General features: G+C 46.4%; 1 non-coding gene across 1 annotated transcript; it reads left to right on the forward strand.

Annotated features, from left to right (window-relative positions):
* Positions 1-6,846: 6,846 nt before the first annotated feature.
* LOC130598557 (U1 spliceosomal RNA) lies at positions 6,847-7,010 on the forward strand. Its single transcript, XR_008972031.1, has one exon. It is a non-coding gene; the product is annotated as a U1 spliceosomal RNA (small nuclear RNA).
* Positions 7,011-26,005: the final 18,995 nt, after the last annotated feature.

The raw sequence follows: 26,005 nt of genomic DNA on the forward strand, positions 1-26,005 counted from the left end.
GTATTTATGGTTGCTGCTGAAGCAGGCAGGCCTCTATAGTTGCTGCCCAGCAGGACGGCTTTTGCAAAAAAAAAAAAAAAAAAAGGGGGGTGGGGAGAGAGATAGTAATGATGCTGTGTCTAACCTGTCTACTTCTCAAGAACTGATAACCTGGGGGAGGGGGTATATTTGTGTCCTCCTGCCTACAGGTCCATGGCGACTGCCTGCAAAGTTTGTGAAGCCTTGCCATGAGCTGGACAGACGAATGGAAAAACCTGATGCCTCAGCTACAGGAGCTGACTGTGAATACCCCAAGCAGAATGAGATAGAGGAAGAGAAAAATGAATGACTGCAAAACATCACTTGGGGGCAAATGAAAAGTAACATCCTGAATATGTGTGCTTGCAAAATAGCTATTATTCGAGGTTGTGACTTTGTGTATAAAACCACCTGTATTTACTAGCTAGTTGCTAATAAGAAACTGCACCCTGTATTGTATAGATTTGTCACTTGTAAAAGAGATGTTAGAGTATGGAAATTTGCAGTAGCTGCTAGAAAATGCTAAGGCAAAAGCTAGAAAGATCTTAATACAATGGTAGTCTTATAAAGCAGGTGATGGAACAAATTAAGAGGGTGGGAGAATTCTACTAGGAAGAAATTTCTTTGGCTAGTCCCTCACTGCCATCAGCATCTTCAACATGCTGCTGCCCCTTAATAGGTACTCTGCTAATGTAAATTTGTGTGTGCCTTGCTGTAGTAGTGACTTGTTAGTGGATGAAGCAGGTGAAACTGTGCCTTGACAACAAGGTGCAAGTGCTGAGGCTGACCAAATGCCTGCTACCACAATCAAGGGCAAGACTGGGTTGGCCTCTGTGTTTGCCACCAAGAAGAACCTTTAGCTCCACTGTTGGCTGCAACCCAGCAGGCATGGAGCCGTGGGGACACATGCCATGCCAGACCTTGATGTGAAGGATCAGAGAGCTATACAGCCTGTTACCAGAGAGACATACCGCAGAAAAAAAGGGCAGGCCCAGCAGGCTCTAGTTTGCATATGTTGGAGATATAATCTAGCCCAGATCCCCTGCTCAAGTAGGGTCATCCAAACCATATATAAAACGTAAAGGGGGAAGATGTGGAGACAGTGTTCTCACGGGAGAATGCATAATTGGTACATAAACTTTGAATAGTCCTGAAAGATACAGCAAGGCCATGAGAGGCCTGAAGAAGCTTAAGCAAGCAAGATAAGAGACTGGAATTCACCAAGTTAATGAGAACTGTGAACTGTTGGCAAGCTTTCAAGGTTGAGTTCTCACACCTGTGTTTAAACAATTATATGTTAGTCACTAAGGGTCTTCAAAACATGTATCCAATCATAATATGCCAAATCACTGTAAGTGCTTCAGCCAGGGCCTTGGCTCAACTAAGCAGACTGGGTTGCTGAGTTGCTAAGCAGACAATTCTACATCGAAGGCAATTCCTGATTTGTTTTAATGTTGACTCTGTAAGACATGCAACACTGCAGAACCTTTTGTTTTTGGAACAGGGACATGGATGTGAAGAGTTTGATGGAATGTGTTGTATGAGTCTCTCTGATTATGCTAATTCGATGCACGCACAGCTGAGAACCCTGGCTCAGCTTACCCAGCAATAGTAAATGAGCAATATCCGAAGAATAACTAGATGGTTGTCTTCACGGGGCATTACAGGTTGAGTCAAACACTGCTGTTTAAAGTATTGCACTTATGTATCATTGTTAGTTTAATCATCGTAGCTATTAGACTTGTTTATAGTTGTGTGATAAAACAGGTGAACAGAATAACCCCCAATGCCTTGTTCGCACAAAGAAAAAGGGAGGAATTGTTGCAGAATGACTCTAAGAGCAGGACCATAGAGCCCTGGAGGACTGTGCGAGCAAGGCAGGGGTGGCCCCCACAGGTAACCGAAAACTGGACATGGGAGGAGAATGTGGAGGAAGCTGCGTGGGGCTAACCAATACTGTTGTGCCAAGGAGGAGTGGCTGAATCCCACTCCTATATATGTGTGAACTGGGTCACAAATAAAGTAGAAGTTGCTTATCACCCATATTGGGTTGGCCTGTCTGCTTCTCCTCGCCGCTTACACAGCAAATACCGGATGGAAGTAAGATACGATATACTGAAACTGTGAGATCAAGAGGAACAACCTTGAGAGCCAATAAATCAGCATTGTGACGAGTGACTATTAATCCAGTCAGATCCGTTGTTATCTCAACCCCTCGTGCCCCACGTTGGGCGCCAAAAAGAACTGTCGTGGTTTAAACCCAGTCAGGCAACTTGTTCACTCACTCCCAGTGAGTGGTGCCGGGTTGACAACAATCGAGGCCCCCCCCCCCACCGGGGCTCTCCCCTTCCCCGCTCCTGGAGGAACTGGGAGGAGGATCGAAAGGGTGCAACTCCTATGGGTTGAGACAAGAACAGTCCAGCAACCAATGTACAACACAAATCACCACCGCTACTACCAACGACAACAATGATAAGGGAAAATAACAAGGGAAGAGAATACGATACCACCGGCCAAGAAACGAGTCCCACCCGGAAGCCCGTGTCCTTCCGGGTAACTCCCAGTCACCCCCCACCCCGGCCATGACGTGCTGTGGTATGGAATACCTCCCTGGCTAGCCCGGGTCAGGTGCCCCATCTCTGCTTCCTCACAGCTTCCCCTCCTCCCTGGCAGAGCATGAGCCTCACAAAGTCCTTGGTCAGGGTAAACATAACTTAGCAACAACTGAAAACATTGACTTCACCAACACTGTTCCCAGGCTGGAAGTCAAAACACAGCACTGCTCCACCTACCACAAAGGAAAAACATGACTGCTACTGCTGAACCCAGGACACCTCGCAATCACGGGACCACTTTAACAGCCTCTGTAAGGTGGCACTATCATATTTGGATAGCGAGTGCCCCATCTCCTCCCTGGCCACTCACCTGATCCGGGTGAGATTCCCGAAGTTTTGCAGATGCCTGATTTCCCAGCGCTGGGGCAGCACTGAATTTTGGGCGGCTCTCCGCCCCCTCCTTTTCGTCAGACCTTCAAACTCGTCTTCGTTGAAATGTTTTGGAAAATGATGTAATATGCTCAGTGACCATATAAGGATGACCTGTATAGTGATTCGGGGACACACGTTGGGAGGAGCTATCTCCCGTGTCTCCCGGCGCCGCAATAAAGAATATCTGCTTGTCAGCTTGAAAACTCTGTTGGCATGTTTGTTCCTGGAGTTTTCTAACAGTGCTAACAGTGAAAACACAACCAAACAACAAATAGGACCTTATAAAGCTGTAGCCTGAAGACAAGTTCAGTCTCTGCCATTAGGCTTTCAGGACCTAAAAGCATCTTGCTTTTGAGTTGATAATTACAGTGTGCTGAGCCAAGCAGCTGTCACAAGGGAGCAAGAGCTGCCCAAACACAGCAAAAGGCCTAGAAGTTTACTGGGTGATTCGTCACAGTATAATTAACTCAGTTACAGCTTTTTGTGACATGGAAATGAAAGACAGAAAGAGGGAGAAAAAGAAGGAAAGGGAATAAATGGTTCAGAGATATTTGAACATTTTCTAGTCAGTTTCTAAGAAAGAAGAAAACTAGGAAATATTCAATTGACAAAGGCCCCCCTACAGCTCATGATTTCTGGAGAAGTAGATGATGGGCAGATATTCAAGAGAATATTTCCCAAAGCACACAGATGCAATGTCTGCTGAGATGTGAACCCTCTGTGAATGGCAGCACATATGCATACCACAGCAAACAAGAGTGGCAGAAAAAGATGAATGAACTTCATTCAGGATCTAACATACTATGTCAGTATAGCGGACATGGCAAACAAGATTGTTATGCTCATACGCAGGCTAAGATGGGCACAACAACCAATTAGAACCTTTTTAATTTTAGAGTGATAACTAGCACAGATGTATGGCAGCCTTCATAGATATTATCATAAATCATGGTGTCCTGGTTTTGGCTGGAATAGAGTTAATTTTCTTCCTAGAAGTTGGTGCAGTGCTGTATTTTGGCTTTAGTCTGAGAAGGAGGTGATCCTGCCCTTCTATTCTGCTCTCATGAGACCTCACTTGTAGTATTGTGTACAGTTCTCGTGTCCTCAATATAAGAATGGCATGGAGCTGTTGGAGCAAGTCCGGAGGAGAGCCATGAGGATGATAAGGGGGCTGGAGAACCTCCTGTATGAAGACAAAGAAAATTGGGGCTGTTCAGCCTGGAGAAGAGAAGGCTACGTGGAGACCTCATAGCAGTCTTCCAATATCTGAATGGGGCCTACAAAGATGCCAGAGAAGGACTCTTCATTAAGGACTGTACCAAAAGGACGAGGGGTAATGGGTTAAAACTTAAACAGGGGAAGTTTAGATTGGATATAAGGAAGAAGTTCTTTTCTGTGATGGTGGTGAGTCACTGAAACAGGTTGCCCAGGGAAGTTGTGAATGCTCCATCCCTGGCAGTCTTCAAGGCCGCGTTGGATAGAGCCTTGGGTGACATGGTCTAGAGTGAGGTGTCCCTGCCCATGGCAGGGTGGTTGGAACTAGATGATCTTAAGGTCCTTTCCAACCCTAACTATTCTATGATTCTATGATAATGTTGATAACACACCAATGTTTTAGTTAAGTAATGCTTACCCTGATCAAGGACATTTCTGTCTCTCATGCTCTGCCAGTGAGGAGGGGCACAGGAAGCTGGGAGGGAGCAGAGACAGGACACCTAACCCAAACTAACCAAAGGGCTTTTCCATACCACAGCATGTCATGCCCTGTATATAAACTGGGGGGAGTTACCCGGAAGGGACCAATTGCTGCTCAGGGATGGGCTGGATATCAGTCATTGGGGGGTGAGAAACTTTAATATGCATCACTGTTGTTTATTGTTTGAGGATTTTTTTTTTTCCCCTTTAGTTTCATATCTCTCTCCTTGTTACTTCCCTTATTAGAAATAATATTAGGATTAGGATTATATTGTACTTTCTTTTAGTTATTAAGCTGTTCTTATCTCAACCTGCAGCTTTTACATTTTTTCAGTTCTCCCCATCCCACATAGGGAGGGTGGAAGGGGAGCAATCATCTGTGTCGTACTCTAGTTGCTGGTTGGGTTTATACCACAGCATATATCCATATATCCATATTTCTCCCCTGTGCTCTATTCCAGGAAACTACAATCCATGGGAGGAAATGAGGAGGCTGCACAGCATTAGAGAAGATGGAGAAGGAAGATAGGATTTTCTCTGATAGAGCACCTTGAAGAGCCTCACACCCCATTTGCAGCAGTGATGCTGCCAGTGTACAGCCCTAGTAAAATAGTAAGTTCAACCCCTAGAGAAGGTCCCTTCCAACCCTAACCATTCTATGATGGAAGCTGGTGACTTCCGGCACCAAGAGGAAGCCTCCTGCCCCACCTAAGGCCTTAAGGCCTTGCAATTGAAAAATAGCTTCAGTGCCCTCAGAGTTGAAGGGGACCCACATGTGCCTACAAGCAAAGGACCTGGTCTACTAACCCTAAACCATGCAAGAACACCAGGAAAAAGTGGCAAGTTATCATGGAATCATAGAAACATACAATAGTTTGGGTTGGAAGGGACCTTCAAAGGTCATTTAGTCCAACCCCTCTGCAACGACCAGGGACATCTTCAATTAGATCAGGTTGCCCAGAACCACATCCAGCTTGGCCTTGAATGTCTCCAGGGATAGTGCATTTACCACCCCTCTGGGCAACCCGTTCCAGTGTTTTACCACCCTCATTGTAAAGAATTTCTTCCTCACATCCAGTCTGAATCTCCCCTCTTTTAGTTTAAAGCCATTACCCCTTGTCATATCGCAACAGACCCTGCTAAAAAGTCTTATCCCATCTTTCTTATAGGCCCTTTTAAGAACTGAAAGGCCACAGTAAGGTCTCCCTGGAGTCTTCTCCAGTCTGAACAACCCTGACTCAGCCATTCCTCCTCTGATCATTTTTGTGACCCTCCCCTGGACCTTCTCCAACAGGTCCATCTGGATCTTTCCAACAGGAAAGATCCTGTACTGAGGACTCCAGAGCTGGATGCAATACTCCAGGTGGGCTCTCACCAGAGCAGAGGTGCAGAATCACCTTCCTTGACCTGTTGGCCATGATATGATTGGCCTTCTGGGCTGTAAGTGCACATTGCCAGCTCATATCCAATCTCTCATCCACCAGTACCCACAAGTCCTTCTCCTCACAGGTACTGTCAATCCCTTCATCCCCCAGCCTGCACTTGACCCCACTGAACTTCATGAGGTTCACATGGGCCCACCTTTCGAGCCTGTCCAAATCCTGCTGGATAGCTTCCTGTCCCTCACGTGTATCAACCACTGACCTCTGGATGTGACCATCCAGCCAATTCTTCATCCACCGAACAGTCCACACATCAAATCCATTTCTCTCCAATTTAGAGAGAATACTGTGGGGGACCATGCCAAAGGCTTTACACAAGGCCAGATAGACAACATCTGTAGTTCTTCCTTTGCTGATGCAGTAACTCCATCATAGAAGGCCACTAGGTTGGTCAGGCAGGACTTGCCCTTGGTGAATCCGTGCTGGCTGTCTCAAATCACCTCCCTGTCCACTATGTGCCTTAGCACAGATCCTAGAAGGCTCTGTTCCATGATCTTCCCAGTCACACAGGTGAGGCTGACAGGTTGGTAGTTCCCAGGGTTCTCAAGGTTCTCCTTTCTACCCGGGGGACCTCGCCTGACCACCATGATTTCTCAAATATCATGGAGAGTGGCTTGGCAACTGCATCATCCAATTCCCTCAGCGCTCTCAGATGGATCTCATCAGGTCCCATAGATATGTGTATGTTCAGCTTCCTCAAATGGTCACAAATGTGGCAGGGGAGACAACATGATCAGACAAGTTGCTTTCCCAAGGCGAGGCCCATCCCTAGCATTCCGGGTGTGCTGACCCCTGCAATTTTCCCAAATGTGGGAAGCTTGACTGCATAATTTGTGGCAGTGGGGGACTGCGTTCACACTCTCCCCTGTTAATTCACCCCTTCTAGGGAAACTAGATGTGAAATTGCTTCTCTGAAATGCCTGTATACAAATGTGTGTAGCATGGGAAATAAACAGGATGAACTGGAAATCTGTGTGGGGTCTCAGGGTCACAATCTCATCACAGTTACGGAGACATGGTGGGATAGCTCACAGGACTGGAATGTTGTCATGGACGGCTCTACTTTTTAGAAAGGATGGGTTAGAGAGGTGAGGTGGTGGAGTTGCTCTTTATGCGAAAGGGCAACTGAAATGTATTGAGCTCTACACAGGGACAGATGAATAAGTAGTCTATGGGTGAGAATTAAGGGACTGGCTAATATGGGGTACACTGTTGTAGGTGTTTACTATAGGCCACCTGATCAGGAGGAGGAACTTGATAAGGCCTTCTATGGGCAGCTGGATGTAAGCGGCGAGGAGAAGCAGACAGGCCAACCCAATATGGGTGATAAGCAAATTCTACTTTATTTGTGACGCAGTTCACACATATATAGGAGTGGTATTCAGCCACTCCTTCTTGGCACAACAGTATTGGTTAGCCCCACACAGCTTCCTCCACATTCTCCTCCCAGGTCCGGTCTCCGGCTACCTGTGGGGGCCACCCCCTGCCTTGCTTGCACAGTCCTCCAGAACTCTATGGTCCTGCTCTTAGAGTCATTCTGCAACAATTCCCCCCTTTTTCTTTGTGCAAGCAAGGCATTATGGGTTATTCTGTTCACCTGTTTTATCACACAACTATAAACAAGTCTAATAGCTACGATGATTAACCTAATCAATGATACATAAGTGCAATACTTTTAAACAGTGTTTGACTCAACCTGTAATGCCCCGTGAAAACAACCATCTAATTATTCTTAGAATACTGCTCATTTACTATTGCTGGGTAAGCTGAGCCAGGGTTCTCAGCTGTGCGTACATCAAATTAGCATAATCAGAGACTCATACAACACATTCCAACAAACTCCTCAGATCCATGTCCCTGTTCCAACAACAAAAGGTTCTGCAGTGTTGCATGTCTTACAGAGTCAACATTAAAACAAATCAGAAATTGCCTGGGTTGCAGCCAACAGTGGAGCTAAAGGTTCTTCTTGGTGGTAAACACAGAGGCCAACCCAGTCTTGCCCTTGATTGTGGTAGCAGGCCTTTTGTCAGCCTCAGTCCTTGCACCTTGTTGTCAATTCACAGTTTCACCTGCTTCATCCAGTAACAAGTCGCTACTACAGCAAGGCACACACAAATTTACATTAGCAGAGTAACTATTACAGGGTGCAGCAGCATGTTGAAAATGCTGATGGCAGTGAGGGACTAGCCAAAGAAATTTCTTACCAGTGGAATTCTCTCACCCTCTTAATTTGTTCCATTACCTGCTTTATAACACTACCATTGTATTGAAATCTTTCTAGCTTTTGCCTTAGCATTTTCTAGCAGCTACTGCAAATTTCCATACTCTAACATCTCTTTTACAAGTGACAAATCTATACAATACAAGGTGTAGTTTCTTATTAGCAGCTAGCTAGTAAATACAGGTGGTTTCATACACAAAATAAACTTGGCATAAGGACCCCGTGGAGACTAACGGAAAAACAGCTCCGAGAAGCATCATTGCAGTGCAAGGTGGCAGGCTCAACCTTAGCGGGAGTCTCCCCATAGGCTCTGCCGCCCCCACAGCGCATGAGGCTTGGGTTTTTATACTGACCAAAATGCACACTCATTCCAACACAGGTGGCCAGCCTTTGCTGGAAGGAGTGGCCAGCCATATCTACAAAGGTCTCCAAAGGTTGATAGAAACCTGGACATACTTATTTTTACCAACTTCTAGTTCATGAGTATCACAGAGACTGTATTAAATGAGACACCGCATGCCCAATACCCCTGATAAGAGCATACGAAAGACCTTCCCACCACCGAAAACACACACAATATGCCTGTATCCTGTGTTTGTCTTGCTGTAGGTTTGGGGGGGGGGGGGGGGGGGGGCGGGGTGGTGGTTTGTTTGTTTTTTTTACTTTAACGTAAAAAAGATTGCTCTCTTCACTTTAAGAAGAACTGAAAACATCCATAAAATGGAAGTCCTAAGCTGAAATTTCAATTAATTCAATCACTGACAAGGGGGGTTGTCCTTGGGTGGTGCTGGCTCTTTCCAGGTTTTCACCCATCGTGCTGGCACCCACCGCAGACCAGAATCTGTAATTATACACACATTACCTCGACCAGTTAGTTTTACTTCTGCAGGACCTTTCCAAATGCCGGTTTCCAAATCCTTGTACTGGACCAGAATACCCGGAGTTTTAGTCATATAACCTGAACCTAATGCCTGACCATGTGTTATGGTGGGGGGGTCATTAAAGTCTCCTGTCAATCGCAAAAAATTTGTAACATATACAGCTTTCTGTATCCTTGCTACCGGTGTAAGTCCTTCTTCCCCCGTTTTTTGTTTTTCCAACAGTTGTTTCAAAGTTTGATGTGTTTGTTCAATAACAGCTTGTCCTGTAGGAGAATGAGGAATACCAGTGACATGAGAAATACCCCAAGTATTCAAAAATCTCGAAAGCGTTGAGGAGGTATAGCTAGATGCATTGTCTGTTTTTAGGTGTAAAGGTACTCCCATAGCTGCAAAACAACCACGTAGGTTCATGATTACATGGCGTGCAGTCTCACCAGCCAGGGGATTGGCCCAGACAAAGTGAGAAAAAGTGTCAATAGTAACATGGACATATTTCAGTTTCCCCAAAGAGGGTACATGAGTCACATCCATTTGCCAAAGCTGAAGATGCTGAATGCCTCTAGGGTTGACTCCAAGGCCTATACCTACTGCTTGGCCTTGACAATCAGGACAAGACTGCACAATGCCTCGGGCATCTGTTAGGGACAGTCCAAATTACACAGAATCACAATTGTCAAACTAACATTTTTGCTGATTGATGGAAAAAGGCATGAGATGCTCGAGCTTGTTGAAAAATATTTACAGAGGGTCCTGCCCATGCTGGGGCAACTAATTTATCCACTTTGTTATTGCCTTCACTAATGCTTCCTGGAAGGCCTGAATGACTGCGAATATGCATAATAAAATATGTACATTTATGAGTATTCACAAGATGTAATAAGGTTTTTAACAAGATCCACAGCCTGTGATTAGTGACTTCTTGTAAAATTGCCCTTTCTATACGTTGAACAATGCAGACAATATTAAGAGGGGTGTCAGGCCATCGCTGAAATACTGCAATAACAGCACTTAGCTCTAGTGTTTGTAGTGAATCGGAAAAATGACCAAATATCTTCTGCTCTTGCCAGCCATCATCTGTTTGCCAAACATATCTGGCTGTGTGATTGATTTTGCTTGCATCTGTAAAGACAGTTAATCCTACAACAGGTTTACTAGAGTAAAAGGTAACATCTTCAAACTGATTATTCTTTAGCATTGTAAACATCTTATGAGGTGGAAAATGTATATTAAGAGGACCAACAAAACCTATCAGAGCAGACTGACAAGCAGAGCTAGATTGCTGTGCCCAGTCTAACCATACCCTGGTAAGTGGCAAACAAATTTGTGATGGATCACAGCCCATAATTTCCTGACATCGTGAATGACCTCGTACAATCAGAAGAGCAAATACTTCTAACCGAGTAGTTATTGTTACGCAATCGATAAGGCAAAAAAAATCCCTTCGAAAATGCATAAAGGATCAGTCTTTGGAGACTGTCTAATGGAGAATGGAGACTAACAGTAGACTATCGTGGCCTGAATGAAGTCACACCACCATTGAGTGCTGCCGTACCGGACATGCTAGAACTTCAGTATGAACTAGAGTCAAAGGCAGCCAAGTGGTATGCCACGATTGATATTGCCAATGCATTTTTCTCCAGTCCTTTGGCAGCAGAGTGCAGGCCACAGTTTGCTTTTACTTGGAGGGGTGTCCAGTTCACTTGGAACCGACTGCCCCAGGGGTGGAAACACAGCCCTACCATTTGTCAAATCCAAATCCAGAACACCTGCAATACATTGACGACATTATTGTGTGGGGCGATACAGCGGAAGAAGTCTTTGAGAAAGGGAGGAAAAAAATCCAAATCCTGCTGAAAGCCGGTTTTGCCATAAAACGGAGTAAGGTCAAGGGACCTGCACAGGAGATTCAGTTTTTGGGAATAAAATGGCAAGATGGACGTAGACAGATCCCCACAGATGTGATCAACAAGATAACAGCAATGTCTCCACCAACTAATAAGAAAGAAACGCAAGCTTTCTTGGGTGCAGTGGGGTTCTGGAGAATGCACATCCCAAATTACAGTTCGATTGTAAGCCCTCTCTATCATGTGACCCGGAAGAAGAATGATTTTAAATGGGGCCCTGAGCAGCAACAAGCCTTTGAGCAAATTAAACGCGAGATAGTTCATGCAGTAGCCCTTGGACCAGTCCGGACCGGGCCAGATGTAAAAAATGTGCTGTACACTGCAGCTGGGGAGAACGGTCCTACCTGGAGCCTCTGGCAGAAAGCTCCAGGGGAGACTCGAGGTCGACCCCTCGGCTTTTGGAGTCGGGGATACAAAGGATCTGAGGCCAGCTATACCCCAACTGAGAAAGAGATACTGGCAGACTATGAAGGGGTTCGAGCTGCTTCGGAAGTGATTGGCACTGAAGCACAGCTCCTCCTGGCACCCCGGCTGCCCGTGCTGGGCTGGATGTTCAAAGGCAGGGTCTCCTCTACACATCATGCAACTGATGCTACATGGAGTAAATGGGCTGCACTAATTACACAACGAACTCGAATAGGAAATCCCAGTCGTCCAGGCATTCTAGAAGTCATCATGGACTGGCCAGAGGGCAAAGATTTCGGAATGTCACCAGAGGAGGAGGTGGTGCGTGCTGAAGAGGCCCCACCATATAATAAACTGTCAGAAAGTGAAAAGCAGTATGCCTTGTTTACTGATGGCTCTTGCCGTATTGTGGGAAAGCATCGGAGATGGAAGGCAGCTGTATGGAGTCCTGGACGACAAGTTGCAGAAACTGCTGAAGGAGAGGGTGAATCGAGTCAATTTGCCGAGGTGAAAGCCATCCAGCTGGCCCTGGACATTGCTGAACGAGAAAAGTGGCCAGTACTTTATCTCTATACTGACTCATGGATGGTGGCAAATGCCCTGTGGGGGTGGTTGAAGCAATGGAAGCAGAACAACTGGCAACGCAGAGGTAAACCCATCTGGGCTGCTGCACTGTGGAAAGATATTGCTGCCATGGTGCAGAACCTGGTGGTGAAGGTACGTCATGTAGATGCCCATGTACCCAAGAGTCGGGCCACTGAGGAACACCAGAACAACCAACAAGTGGATAAAGCGGCTAAGATTGAAGTGGCTCAGATGGACTTAGATTGGCAACATAAAGGTGAATTATTTCTGGCCCGGTGGGCCCATGACACTTCAGGCCATCAGGGCAGAGATGCAACATACAGATGGGCCCGTGACCGAGGGGTGGACTTAACAATGGACACTATTGCCCAGGTTATTCATGAGTGTGAAACATGTGCTGCAATTAAACAAGCCAAGCGGTTAAAGCCTCTTTGGTATGGAGGACGATGGTTGAAGTATAAATATGGGGAGGCCTGGCAGATTGACTATATCACACTGCCACCAACCCGCCAAGGCAAGCGCCATGTGCTTACCATGGTGGAAGCAACCACCGGGTGGCTGGAAACATACGCTGTGCCCCATGCCACTGCCCGGAACACTATCCTGGGCCTTGAGAAACAGATTTTGTGGCGACACGGCACCCCAGAGAGAATTGAATCAGACAATGGGACTCATTTCCGGAATAACCTTATAGATATTTGGGCCAAAGAGCATGGCATTGAGTGGGTATATCACATCCCCTACCATGCACCAGCCTCTGGGAAAATCGAACGGTACAATGGGCTGTTAAAAACTACACTGAGAGCGATGGGTGGGGGAACTTTCAAGCATTGGGATACACATTTACCAAAGGCCACCTGGTTGGTCAACACCAGAGGATCTGCCAACAGGGCTGGCCCAGCCCAGTCAGAACTTTTACATATTGTAGAGGGGGACAAAGTTCCTGTGGTGCATATGAAGAATTTGCTGGGGAAGACAGTCTGGGTTATTCCTGCTTCAGGTAAAGGCAAACCCACTCGTGGGATTGCTTTTGCTCAGGGACCTGGATATACTTGGTGGGTAATGCGGGAAGATGGGGAAGTCCGATGTATACCTCAAGGGGATTTGATTTTAGGGGAAAACAGCCAGTGAACTCAATTGTATACTGTTGCCTGCTGTGTAATGCTTTTATAGCCCATCAACTAGATGTCTCCAGGTCACCAGCGACTGGCCCTGACTTCCCTCCAGCCATCATCCCAACAGAGAATGAACTTGGAACATCATGGACCGAATGGACTCGGCAGCATTATAGGGATTGGTCCATGCACTAAGAAAATGATTTTTTTCCTCTTGGTCTGTATGTATATGGATGTATATATGTGGGAGAGCGATGGTGTATTGAAAATGTGGGATCTGAGCACGACGTGAATGGTATGGAATAAGGGGTGGATAATGTCCTGGGTTCAGCAGTAGCAGTCATGTTTTTTCCTTTGTGTTAACTGGTGCAGTGCTGTGTTTTGACTTCTAGTTTTAGAACAGCGTTGGTGAAGCCGATGTTGTCGGTTGTTGCTAAGTGATGTTTACCCTGACCAAGGACTCTGTGGGGCTCATGCTCTGCCAGGGAGGAGGGGAAGCTGTGAGGAAGCAGAGACGGGGCGCCTGACCTGGGCTAGCCGGGGAGGTATTCCATACCACAGCACGTCATGCCCGGGGTGGGGGGTAACTGGGAGTGACCCAGAAGGACAGGGGCTTCCGGGTGGAACTCGTTTTCTTGGCCGGTGGTATCGTATTCTCTTCCCTTGTTATTTTCCCTTATCATTGTTTTAGCTGATAGTAGCGGTGGTGATTTGTTGCTGGACTGTTCTTGTCTCAACCCGTAGGAGTTGCACTCTCTCGATCCTCCTCCCCGTTCCTCCGGGAGCGGGGAAGGGGAGAGCCCCGGTGCAGGGGGGGGGGGGAGACGGACACGGACCTTGATTGTTGTCAGCTCGGCACCACTCACTGGGAGTGAGTGAACAAGTTACCTGACTGGGTTTAAACCACGACAAGATCCCACTGTGCTAGTAAACTAAATGGATGATACTCACTGTTAACAATAAACAGAATAACCTGTAAATCTGGATTCCATTGAGAAGCATAAGAGGTAATGATTTTTGTCATGATGTGATCTAAGGCCTCATACTGAGCTTTTGATAGAACTCTTTTTTGTTCTGCCTTTGATTCGCCCTTTAAAAGGGGCATGAGATCGGTCAGATCATCATTCGTGATTCCACACAAAGGGCGGATCCATTGGATATCACCCATCAATTTCTGAGCGTCAGACAAGGTTTTTATCTGTGTGGCAAGTTTAACTTTTTGAGGCCTAATTTCAGTTCCTGAAATGATCCACCCCAAATATTTCCAAGGGGCTTCATGTTGCACCTTGTCTGGTGCAATTACCAGTCCTGCTTTCGCTAATTCTGATTGCAGCAGGCAGAGCAGAAGGTCCTTATTTAGATCTTTGCCTGCAATTAGGATATCATCCATATAGTGATAGATAACACATTTTTGCAGTTTTAGCCGGATCGGTTGCAATGCCCAGGCAACATACAGTTGACAAATAACAGGAGAATTTTTCATACCTTGAGGTAAAACAACCCATGCATATCTCTTATCAGGCTCTCCTTTGTTAATTGATGGGACAGAGAAAGCAAATTTCTCACAATCGCTTGGGTGTAGAGGAATTGTGAAAAAACAGTCTTTTAGAGCAATTATTATTAAGTCCAAGCCCTGAAGTATTATTGAAGGGCTAGGCAAGCCGGGTTGCAAAGCTCCCATGTCCTTCATAACGGTGTTGATAGCTGTGGGGTCATGTAGCAGTCTCCATTTTCCATTTTTCTTAGGAATAGTAAATACTGGAGTACTCCACGGACTAGTGGATGGCACAATACGGCCTGCTTCTAACTGTTCATTAATCAATTGGTGAATATGGGACAGCTTTTCTTTTGTCAGTGGCCATTGATCAACCCAGACAGGCATTTCAGTAAGCCATTGTGTCATGGTTTACACCCAGTCAGGTAACTTGCTCACTCACTCCCCCCCTTCTTACCCTCCCCCTACTCCCGGAGGGACAGAGAGGAGAATCAAAAAGAATGCAACTCCCACAGGTTGAGATAAGAACAGTTTAGTAACTAAGGTATAACACAAATCACTACTGCTACCACCAATAATAATAATGATAAAGGAAATAACAAGGGAATAGAATACATCACCTCACCACCAGCCAACCGATAACTTGCACACCCCCCCCAGCCCAACCAAGCACCGACCCATACCTCCTCCAACCCCGCAGTGCACCAGCCCTTCTGGCTAACTCCCAGTTACATCCTGGGCATGAAGTGCTGTGGTATGTAATACCTCTTTGGTCAGTTTGGGTCAGGTGTCCTGTCTCTGCTTCCTCCTGGCTCCCCCTCCTCCCTGGAAGAGCATGAGGCTCACAAAGTCCTTGGCCAAAGCAAAACATCCTTGTTATCAGCTCTGTTCCCGAGCCGAAAGTCAAAACACTGCACTGCACCAGCTACCAAGAAGGAGAAAAATGACTGCTACTGCTGAACCCAGGACACATTGCAATTTATAGGTCAGCCGTCCCTCAATGGCCGCCACTAAAAATTTTCTGTGGTCAGTTTCATTCCCATTTGACTGAGAGCATCTCATCCAAGCAATGCAATAGGAGAAGGCATAACATATGGTCTAATTTGGGCATGACTTCCATCAGACATAAACACATCCACCAATTCTTTGCTGATTTGAGTTGATTGCATTCCCCGTATTCCCACAACTCCTGCTGTGGTAAGTTCCAAAGGCCAGGTCTTTGGCCATTGGTGACATGGGATAATAGTGACATCAGCTCCTGTATCAATTAACATAGACAACTTAATTGTCTGATTATCACAACCTCTTACAGAGACTTGGTCCTCAGGTTTTCCCAAGCAAATAAAAGGGTTCTGTCTAATTTTTTAAACTTTGAACAAATATTCAATGCGTTTGCACCATGATCTTGTAGTCAGCATCAATTTGTCATTCCTTTCCTTGATGTTTAATACATCTGTCTGCAAAATCAGTAACACCACCCTGAGGGGGTCGGGTTGCTGAACTAATTTTCTTTATAGTACACTGCTTTTTAAAATGTCCCATCCGTCCACAACTATAACATCCCGTACCTTTAGGATCCGCACGATCACCCTGACCTTGTTGTGGCAGGGGTTTAACAGCAGCGGCGAAGGCAGTAGCCATGTATCCAGCCTTTTCCTCTGCTGTGCCCACTTTAGAAGATGTATCCATCATTTCTTGAAGACCAGCAGATTTTGGCAAAACCTGCAAAATATGCTTACAAGCTGGGTTAGCATTTTCCATAGCCAGAGACATATCATCGATTCTTTAGCATTAGATGACAGATCAATGTTCTTTTCGATAGCCTCTGTCAATCTGTCAATAAATTGCATATAGGGCTCAGTAGGTCCCTGCTTTACTGATGTATATGAAGGATTAGGCTTTCCTGCTTCCGGCACAGCTTTCAGAGCAGCTAAAGCCAATTGCTGTGCTTGCTGTAAAACTTCAATTTTCATATGAGCTTGTACTCCATCAGGGTGAAATTGTCCCTTTCCCAATAACATTTCAGATGAAACACCGTGCAAAGGGTGATGAGGATTACACTCTGAATTCTCATCTGCGACCCTTGCAGCAAGCTCCTCAAACCCACTTTTAAAATGTAGGAGCTGTGAAGGAGTTAATAAAATTGCAGCCACTCTGAGACAATCATTTGGAGTTAGAACATTACTAGAAAAGAAAGCAGATAACATTTGCTGTGTATATGAGGAAGACAACCCATACTGAGTAATTTATCCCTTAATTTCTTTCATAGCTTTCCAGTCCATTGGAGTCCAGACAGACTGTCCCTGAGAATTTATAATAACAGGGAATGCAGTGGGAACATCTATCGGTAAAATAATACCATCTATAATTGCATCCTGAATGCAGCCTCGCCATCTCATGGCACTCGGATTAGCTTTATTAGATGTAGGAGTCAGTGGTAACGGCACAGCACACGGACTGATCTTATCTGTTTTTCCGGTTTTTCTGGGGCTTGCTCCCTCTCCTCCCCCAACTTGTCCAGACGGTCCCTCAAGTCCTGCAATTGTTTATCCAAGGATTTTGTCCGTTGCCCCCAGTTCCACTCATTTTGCAGCTCCAGTGGGAGCGATGCAAGCGGTGGTGTATGTGGTGGAGGTGGGTGTTTATTCGGAGTTGCACTCTCCTCCTCAGGAGACTCCCACCCTGGCAAAAATTCTTGGGGACTAAGTTCAGGGGCAGTAGCGGCACGAAAAGGGTTAACATCAGTTTGTTTCAGTTGCTCAGTAGCCCCTACAGGCTCCCGAGTATCAACTGGAGCTACCGCCGATAAAGGCGTTTTCGACATAGGGCAGGGGAAAGGCGCAGGGTCCTCAAACATTCATACCTTACTGCGCGCCGGTTTTTGACCGGAATATTTTGTGCCTGAAACAGACTACATTACCATGGCTGTAGCGCCGGGTGCTGAATCTAATGTAGGTGCCGCACCCTGCTGTTGCAAAGGCGAGTCAAAGAGCGCTTTAAGAGAAGATTTTTCAGCCTCTCTCTCAGCCTTTATTGCGGCTAGAGTCTCTTTCATTAGTCGCCAGGTGGCAGCAAGAGATTTTGCCTCCTTAGACCCACAAGTAACTTCATCCCACAGGCATGCCCCGATTTTTTCCCAAGTCCCGAGATCAAGAGCTTCATTACCCCCCCGATCAGCTCTTTTTCTTTACTCCAGAGCAATAGACTTTTTAACAAATTATCATCATATTCTATCCCTCTCACTGAGAGGATATGCTGGAAGAGCTTAAGGATGACCATTTCTTCTTTACTTAATTGATTCCCCATCCTAACCCTCTTCCAGACCCCGTCGGCTGTTACCTTATTTGCACTGCGCCGTGTCTTCCGGGCTCACTAGGCTCTGTTCCGAGGTGACTACCTCCCAGTCCTGGTCCTGACGGATAGAACCCAGCCGACGTCCCTGCGGCTCCACGTTTTCCACTTTCTTCGGTGCCACACGCTTTAATTCTTTCAGCTTCAATATGAAAAATAAGGGGGGTCCCTGTTCGGGCACCAATTGCCGCAGAAAATATATGGACTCAGTCAGAGTTCAATATGATCAGACAGAAAGCCCTTTATTACAAAGCTTTAACCCCTTAAATACTATTTCTTACATGCACTTACAGTGATTTGGCATATTATGATTGGATGCATGTCTTGAAGACCCTTTGCAACTAGCATATAATTGGTTGAGCACAGGTGTGGGAACTTGACCTCGAAAGCTTGCCAACAGTCCACAGTTCTCATTACCTCAGTGAATTCCAGCTTCTTCTTATCTTGCTTGCTTAAGCTTCCTTGGGCCTCTCATGGCCTTGCTGTATCTTTCAGGATTATTCAGAGTTTATGTACCAATTATCCATTCTTCTGTGAGAACACTGTCTCCACAACCCAGATATACTTGGTGTGAAGACGGGGAAGTCCAATGTGTACCTCAAGGGGATTTAATTTTAGGGGAAAACAGCCAGTGATCTCAATTATATGCTGTTGTCTGCTATGTAGCACTTTTATAGCCCACCAACTAGATGCCTTCAGGTCACCAGCAACTGGCCCTGACTTCCCTCCAGCCATCATCCCAACAAAGAATGAACTGATGAAACCAGACGAGTGCAGCAGTGACCAGACAAGTTCTGTGGTGTCATCAGCAGGCAACAATCCAACACTGCACACTGTCTCTCCTGCTCTGAAAGACTGTTACAACAGATGGAGCCCGACATCATGGACCAGTTGAACTCATCAGCTTTATAGGGATTGGTCAATGCACTAAGGAATGATATCTCTCTCTTTGTGTGCATGTGTATGTATGTATATACATATATATATGAGACAAGAGTGATAGGAGTGGTGGTATATTGAAAAATGTGGGATCTGAGCATGACATGAAGGGTATGGAATAAGGGGTGGGTACTGTACGGGGTTCAGCAGTAGTAGTCATTTTTCTTCTTCTTAGTAGCTGGTTCAATGCTGTATTTTTGACTTTCAGCTTGGGAACAGTGCTGATAGCGCTGATGTTATTAGTTGTTGCGAAGTAATATTTATTCTGACCAAGGACTTCGTGAGTCTCATGCTCTGCCAGGGAGGAGGGGAGGCCGGGAGGAAGCAGAGACAGGACACCTGACCCAAGCTGGCCAAAGAAGTATTCCATACCACAGCACGTCATGCCCAGGGAGGTAACTGGGAGTTACCTGGAAGGGCAAGGGGCTCTCTTTTGGGGTCAGACTAGTTTTGGCGGGTGGTATCATATTCTCTTACCTTCTATTTTCTCTTATCATTGTTATCATTGGTGGTAACAGTAGTGATTTGTGTTATGCCTTAGTTACTGGACTGTTCTAATCTCAACCTGAAGGAGTTACATACTTACGATTCTCCTCCCCATCCCTCCGGGAGTGGGGAGGGGGAAGGAAAGAAAGAGGGAGGAAGGGGGGGAGTGAGTGAACGAGCTGTGTGGCTGGGTTTAAACCATGACAGTTCTTTTTGGCTCCCAACTTGGGGCACGAAGGGTTGAAATAAGGACAGATCTGACCAGAGTGTGTCTAATTGTATTTGTGATAAGCATGCATTGTTTTAGATCAATAGTCACTCATCACAATGCTGATTTATTGGCTCTCAAAGTTGTTCCTCTTGATCTCACAGTTTCACTATATCATACCTTATTTAGAGCCAGTACTTGCTGTGTTAGTGTTTTTCAAGTGTGGGGCTTGGGCTAAGGTTTTTGTCTCATTGTACTTTAAGGTAATGACTTGTAATACAACAGAATCATTGATCATGAAACTGATATGGCTTATGTTCCCAGTGTGGTCACCACCTTTATACCTTGGGAGGTATATAATAGAAGTGCTTAGCAATTACACATCTTTTTTCTCCTTCTCGGGTGGTCAAACTGTGAAGGAGACGTTCTCTTACCCTGCCATTCCCCCCCCCCCCCCCCCCGACAATTTACAGCATCATTTGAGAGTTTTGATTTTTTGAATGGCCTTTTAATGCTGTTGAGAGTTGTTTGCTGATTGTGATGGGGATCACCATGTTGGCATGCATACAGAGTGTCTTTTGCCCATGACCATTTCGTCTGATTTCAAGAGTTAAGCAGAGTCAGGTTTGGGTCTTGTCTGGGGTCAAACGATGATATAGGAGGACCAAGAGATTTTCCCTGAGGCTGGACAGCCATGAGTGGCAGGATGTGTGGTATAGTATGGGCAAGTATCTAGGTCAGTGGGCCCCTTCAGTACTTTGGGATTTCACCACTGAACAACTGCAAAATCCGGAAGAATTAGTAAAACACCTAAATGAGGTGTGTGGTTATTCTGGCCATACCAGAGACGGACAAGTAATGGCAACATGATGGGGAAAAGCAATCCCATGAGTGGGTTTGCCTTTACCTGAAGCATAAATAACCCAGACTGTCTTCCCCAGCAAATTCTTCATATGCACCACAGGAACTTTATCCCCCTCTATGGTAAGTAAAAGTACTGACTGGGATGGGCCAGCCCTGTTGGCAGATCCTCTGGTATTGACCAACAAGGTGGCTCTTGGTAAATGTGCATCCCAATGTTTGAAAGTCCCACCACCCATTGCTCTCAGGGTAGTTTTTAACAGTCCATTGTACCGTTCGATTTTCCCAGAGGCTGGTGCATGGCAGGGGATGTGGTATATCCACTCAATGCCATGCTCTTTGGCCCAAGTGTCTATATTCCAGAAATGAGTACCATTGTCTGACTCAATTCTCTCTGGGGTACTGTGTTGCCACAAAATCTGTTTCTCAAGGCCCAGGATAGTGTTCCGGGCAGTGGCATGGGACACAGCATATGTTTCCAGCCACCTGGTGGTTGCTTCCACCATGGTAAGCACATGGCGCTTGCATTGGTGGGTCAGTGGGAGTGTGATATTGTTAGCGGCGAGGAGAAACAAGACACACCAACCCAATATGAGTGATAAGCAAGCTTCTACTTTATTTGTGGCGCAGTTCGCTTATATCGGCATGGTGTTTAGCCACGACTCCTAGTCACAACAGTATTGGTTACTTCTACACAGCATCCTTCACATTCTCCTCCCACATCCGGTTTCCGGTTACCTGTGAGGCCTACACCTTGCTTTGCTCGCACAAGGCCTCTAAGGATCCATGGCCTTGCTCTTTGTCCTGGGTTCAGCAGTAGCAGTCATGTTTTTTTTTTCCTTTGTGGTAGCTGGTGCAGTGCTGTGTTTTGACTTCCAGCCTGAGAACAGTGTTGGTGAAGTCGATGTTTTCAGTTGCTGCTAAGTGATGTTTACCCTGCTCAAGGACTTTGTGAGGCTCATGCTCTGCCAGGGAGGAGGGGAAGCTGTGGGGAAGCAGAGATGGGGCGCCTGACCCGGGCTAGCCAGGGAGGTATTCCATACCACAGCACGTCATGGCCGGGGTAGGGGGTGACTGGGAGTTACCCGGAAGGACACGGGCTTCCGGGTGGAACTCGTTTTCTTGGCCGGTGGTATCGTATTCTCTTCCCTTGTTATTTTCCCTTATCACTGTTGTAGTTGATAGTAGCGGTGGTGATTTGTGTTGTACATTGGTTGCTGGACTGTTCTTGTCTCAACCCATAGGAGTTGCACTCTTTCGATCCTCCTCCCCCTTCCTCCGGGAGTGGGGAAGGGGAGAGCCCCGGGGGGAGGGACACGGACCTCGATTGTTGTCAGCTCGGCACCACTCACTGGGAGTGAGTGAACAAGTTACCTGACTGGGTTTAAACCACGACACTCTTGGAGCCATTCTGCAACAATTCCCCCCTTTTGATTTTGTGCGAGCAAAACATTGTGGGTCATTCTGTTCACTTGTTTCATCACACAACTATAAGCAAGTCTAACAACGACAATGATTAAAATAACAATGATACATAAGCGCAGTCCTTCAAATAGCAGTGTTTTAAGCCAACCTGTAATGCCCCATGAGGACAACCATTTAGTTATCCCTAAGTCATTGCTCACTTGCAATTGCTGGGCAAGCTGAGCCAGGGTTTTCAGCTGTGCATGTATCGAATTAGAATGACCAGAAAGATTCATACAACACATTCCATCAAACTCTTCACATCCATGTCCCTGTGCCAACAACAAAAGGTTCTGCAGTGTTGCATGTCTTACAGAGTCAACATCAAACAACAAATCAGAAATTGCCTTTGATGTAGCATTTGTCTGCTTAGCAAGTCAGCAACCCAGCTTGTTTAACTGAGCCAAGGCCCCAGCTGAAGCACTTACAGTGATTTGGCATATTATGATTGGATACATGTCTTGAAGACCCTTAGAGACTAGAATATAATTGGTTAAACACAGGTGTGAGAACTCAACCTTGAAAGCTTGCCAACAGTCCACAGTTCTCATTAACTTGGTGAATTCCAGCCTCTTATCTTGCTTGCTTAAGCTTCTTCAGGCCTCTCATGGCCTTGCTGTATCTTTCAGGATTATTCAAAATTTATGTACCAATTATGCATTCTCCTGTGAGAACACTGTCTCCACATCTCCTCCCTTTTGTTTTATCGAGTAACAAGTCGCTACTACAGCAAGGCACACACACATTTACATTAGCAGAGTAACTATTACAGGGTGCAGTAGCATGCTGAAGATGCTGATGGTAGCGAGGGACTAGCCAAAGAAATTTCTTACCAGTGGAATTCTCCCACCCTCTTAATTTGTTCCCTCACCTGCTTTATAACACTACCATTGTATTAAAATATTTCTAGCTTTTGTCTTAGCATTTTTCTAGCAGCTACTGCAAATTTCCATATTCTAACATCTCTTTTACAAGTGACAAATCTATACAATACAAGGTGCAGTTTCTTATTAGCAACTAGCTAGTAAATACAGGTGGTTTTACACACAAAATCACAACCTCTAATAATAGCTACTTTACAAGCACACATATTCAGGATGTTACTTTTCAGTTGCCCCCAAGTGATGTTTTGCAGTTATTTGTTCTTTCTCTTCCTCTATCTCATTCGGCTTGGGGTATTCACGGTTAGCTCCTGTAGCTGAGGCATCAGGTTTTTCCATTCATCTCTCCAGCTCATGGCAAGGCTTGACAAACTTTGCAGGCAGTCGCCATGGACCTGTAGGCAGGAGGGCACAAATATACCCCCTCCCCCAGGTTATCAGTTCTTAAGAAGTAGACAGGTTAAACTGCATATTTGCAGCATCATTACTCTCTCTCCCCCCCAACTTTTTTTTTTTTTTTTTATCCCTGCAAAAGCCAGCCTGCTGGGCAGCAGCTATAGCGGCCTGCCTGCTTCAGCAGCAGCCATAAATACCTGCCGGCAGCCGCACTTTTGCATTAACCCTTTCATGCCCGAAATGTTAAACAGCTACCCGTTGAAAGCTTTTACATGAACCCAATAATAAGAAAAATACACAGAACACCATCTGCCCTCAGCACACACACACGTGTATGGGATCCCACAAGCACACGCCACACAACTACAATATTTGAAGCACAAAATCCAGACAATCATTACTCCCACTACAGTTCCACGTACACAACGTGGCACAAGGACCCTGTGGAGACTAATAGCAAACCACCTCCGAGAAGCATCATTGCAGTGAGAGGTGGCAGGCTCAACCTTAGCGGGCGACCCCGCAGAGGCTCTGCCTCCCCCACATCGTATGAGGCTTGGGCTTTTATACTGACCAAAATGCACACTCATTCCGACACAGGTGGCCAGCCTGTGCTGGAAGAAGTGGCCAGCAGTATCTACAGAGGTCTCCAAGGGTTGATAGAAACCTGGACATACTTATTTTTATCAACTTTTAGTACATGAGTGTCACAGAGAAACTGTATGGGCTCCCCCTGTCAATTGCAAGAAAAAAATCATAACATATACAGCTTGAGTATAAGAGGATTTTAACGCATACGTGGTCACTGTTTGTCAGGCCTCCTTAACTATTTTGAGATCAAGAGCTTCCCACTCTTTAGCCCCCTGCTGTGTAGTAAACACAGGATATGCAGAGAGGCCCATTGCAGAAAAGTCACCAGTAATGATCGCATCTTTGATTACCCATTGTTGCAGCTGAGCGTCTCCAGGGGTAGTGAGTCTGAGCAGACCGACCCGGGAGACGAAGAGTCAGAGTCTGGAAGCAGAGGATATAAATCTGGCTCGGATTCAGGGGATTCGGGAGCTGATCCTCGCCGAACTCAGGGTCTCCGTTGCTCGCAGCTATGTCTTTCTTGTCAGATGTCTCTCGTTCGGTATGTAGCCATCTGCAGACCTGGCTCCTCCATAGCTGAGTTAAAAATTTCCACTCTAGAGCATAACGGCTTGGAAAGGCTCGCATTTCCTTTAAATCTCCCGCTAGCGCATGATCTCTCTTTTCTACTGAGTGCTTCAAAATGGCTCCCCAATCGATCCGGCGCCGAGGCACCACCCTCTTCCTTTCAGCTTCCTCGACATTCGTCATGCGTATCCCTTCTAATATACTTTCTCTGTCCTTTTCAAAGTCTCTACTTTCGGAACTGGGGTGGTGGGGGAGCAGGGAGTTGCACTTCCTCCACTGCACCTTCTGATGAAGAAGGGGGAGAAAAGGAAGGGGGGGGGGGGGAACACTGTGCTCCAAGCACAGGGAGCGCCCTGCGAGTTTGGGAAAATGCGTTGTAATCTTCCCCTGGCTTCAACCGACCGGGGACGTCTGTTCCCAGTTTCTCTGTTGCTACAGTGGCAGTTTTCTGCCTTGCATCTTTTGTACAGTTTATTACTCTCGCCGTGGTTTACCGCGCTTCTTTGCCGTTTTATCATCATTAAGCATTGAGTCAAATAGTTCATCACCAAACTTTCGCCACTCACTCTCCTCAAAAACTGTAGTAGGATCTACAAAAAAAATCCCTTAGCCTTCCCTGCAGTCAGTAGACCTGCTAGCTGCTTTAGAGTCTCAGGCTTAATTCCCCACTTTTATAAAAATAAATCAGGGGCTACCTCTCGGTCCATTTTCATGGCGGCCTTTTCCGGATCGTCCTCTTCTGGATCGTCCTGTAACCTCGGACTCCGGATCGGCCTCCCGATGCAGCAGTGTCTGGTTCGCCCCAGTGGCGGACTCCTTTCGGTCAGCCCAAGCACCCGAGTCCGTCACGCTACCGCAGTAGCATTGCCCGCACTCCCCGGCCGCTGCTGCCGGTGCCGCTCCCTCGCCGTTCCGGGTCCCTGATACTCAGGGCCCTGTATTCCGGGTCCCTACTATCCGGGGCCCTGTATTCCGGGTCCCCACCAAGCGGCGCCCTGTATTGCAGGTCCCCGTAGTCCTAGTCCCTGTTCGGGCGCCATTTGTTAGCAGCGAGGAGAAGCAAGACACGCTAACCCAATATGGGTGATAAGCAAACTTCTACTTTATTTGTGGCACACCTCACTTATAGAGGCGTGGTGTTTAGCCACGCCTCCGAGTCACAACAGTACTGGTTACTTCTACGCAGCTTCCTTCACATTCTCCTCCCACATCCGGTTTCAGGTTACCTGTGAGGCCTACACCTTGCTTTGCTCGCAAAAGGCCTCTAAGGACCCATGGCCTTGCTCTTGGAGCCATTCTGCAACATGATATAGTCAGTCTGCCAGGCCTCCCCATATTTGTACTTCAGCCATCACCCTCCAGAAAAAAGCCAGAGGCTTTAAATGCCTGGCTTGCTTAATTGCAGCACATGTTTCACAGTCGTGAATAACCTGGGCAATAGTGTTCACTGTTAAGTCCACCCCTCGATCACGAGCCCATCTATATGTTGCATCTCTGCCCTGATGGCCTGAGG

This window comes from Pezoporus wallicus, unplaced genomic scaffold (genome assembly GCF_028554395.1).
Source record: "Pezoporus wallicus isolate ANWC-B61680 ecotype Strahan unplaced genomic scaffold, APGP_CSIRO_Pwel_v1 contig_3915, whole genome shotgun sequence".
NCBI lineage: Eukaryota > Metazoa > Chordata > Aves > Psittaciformes > Psittacidae > Pezoporus > Pezoporus wallicus.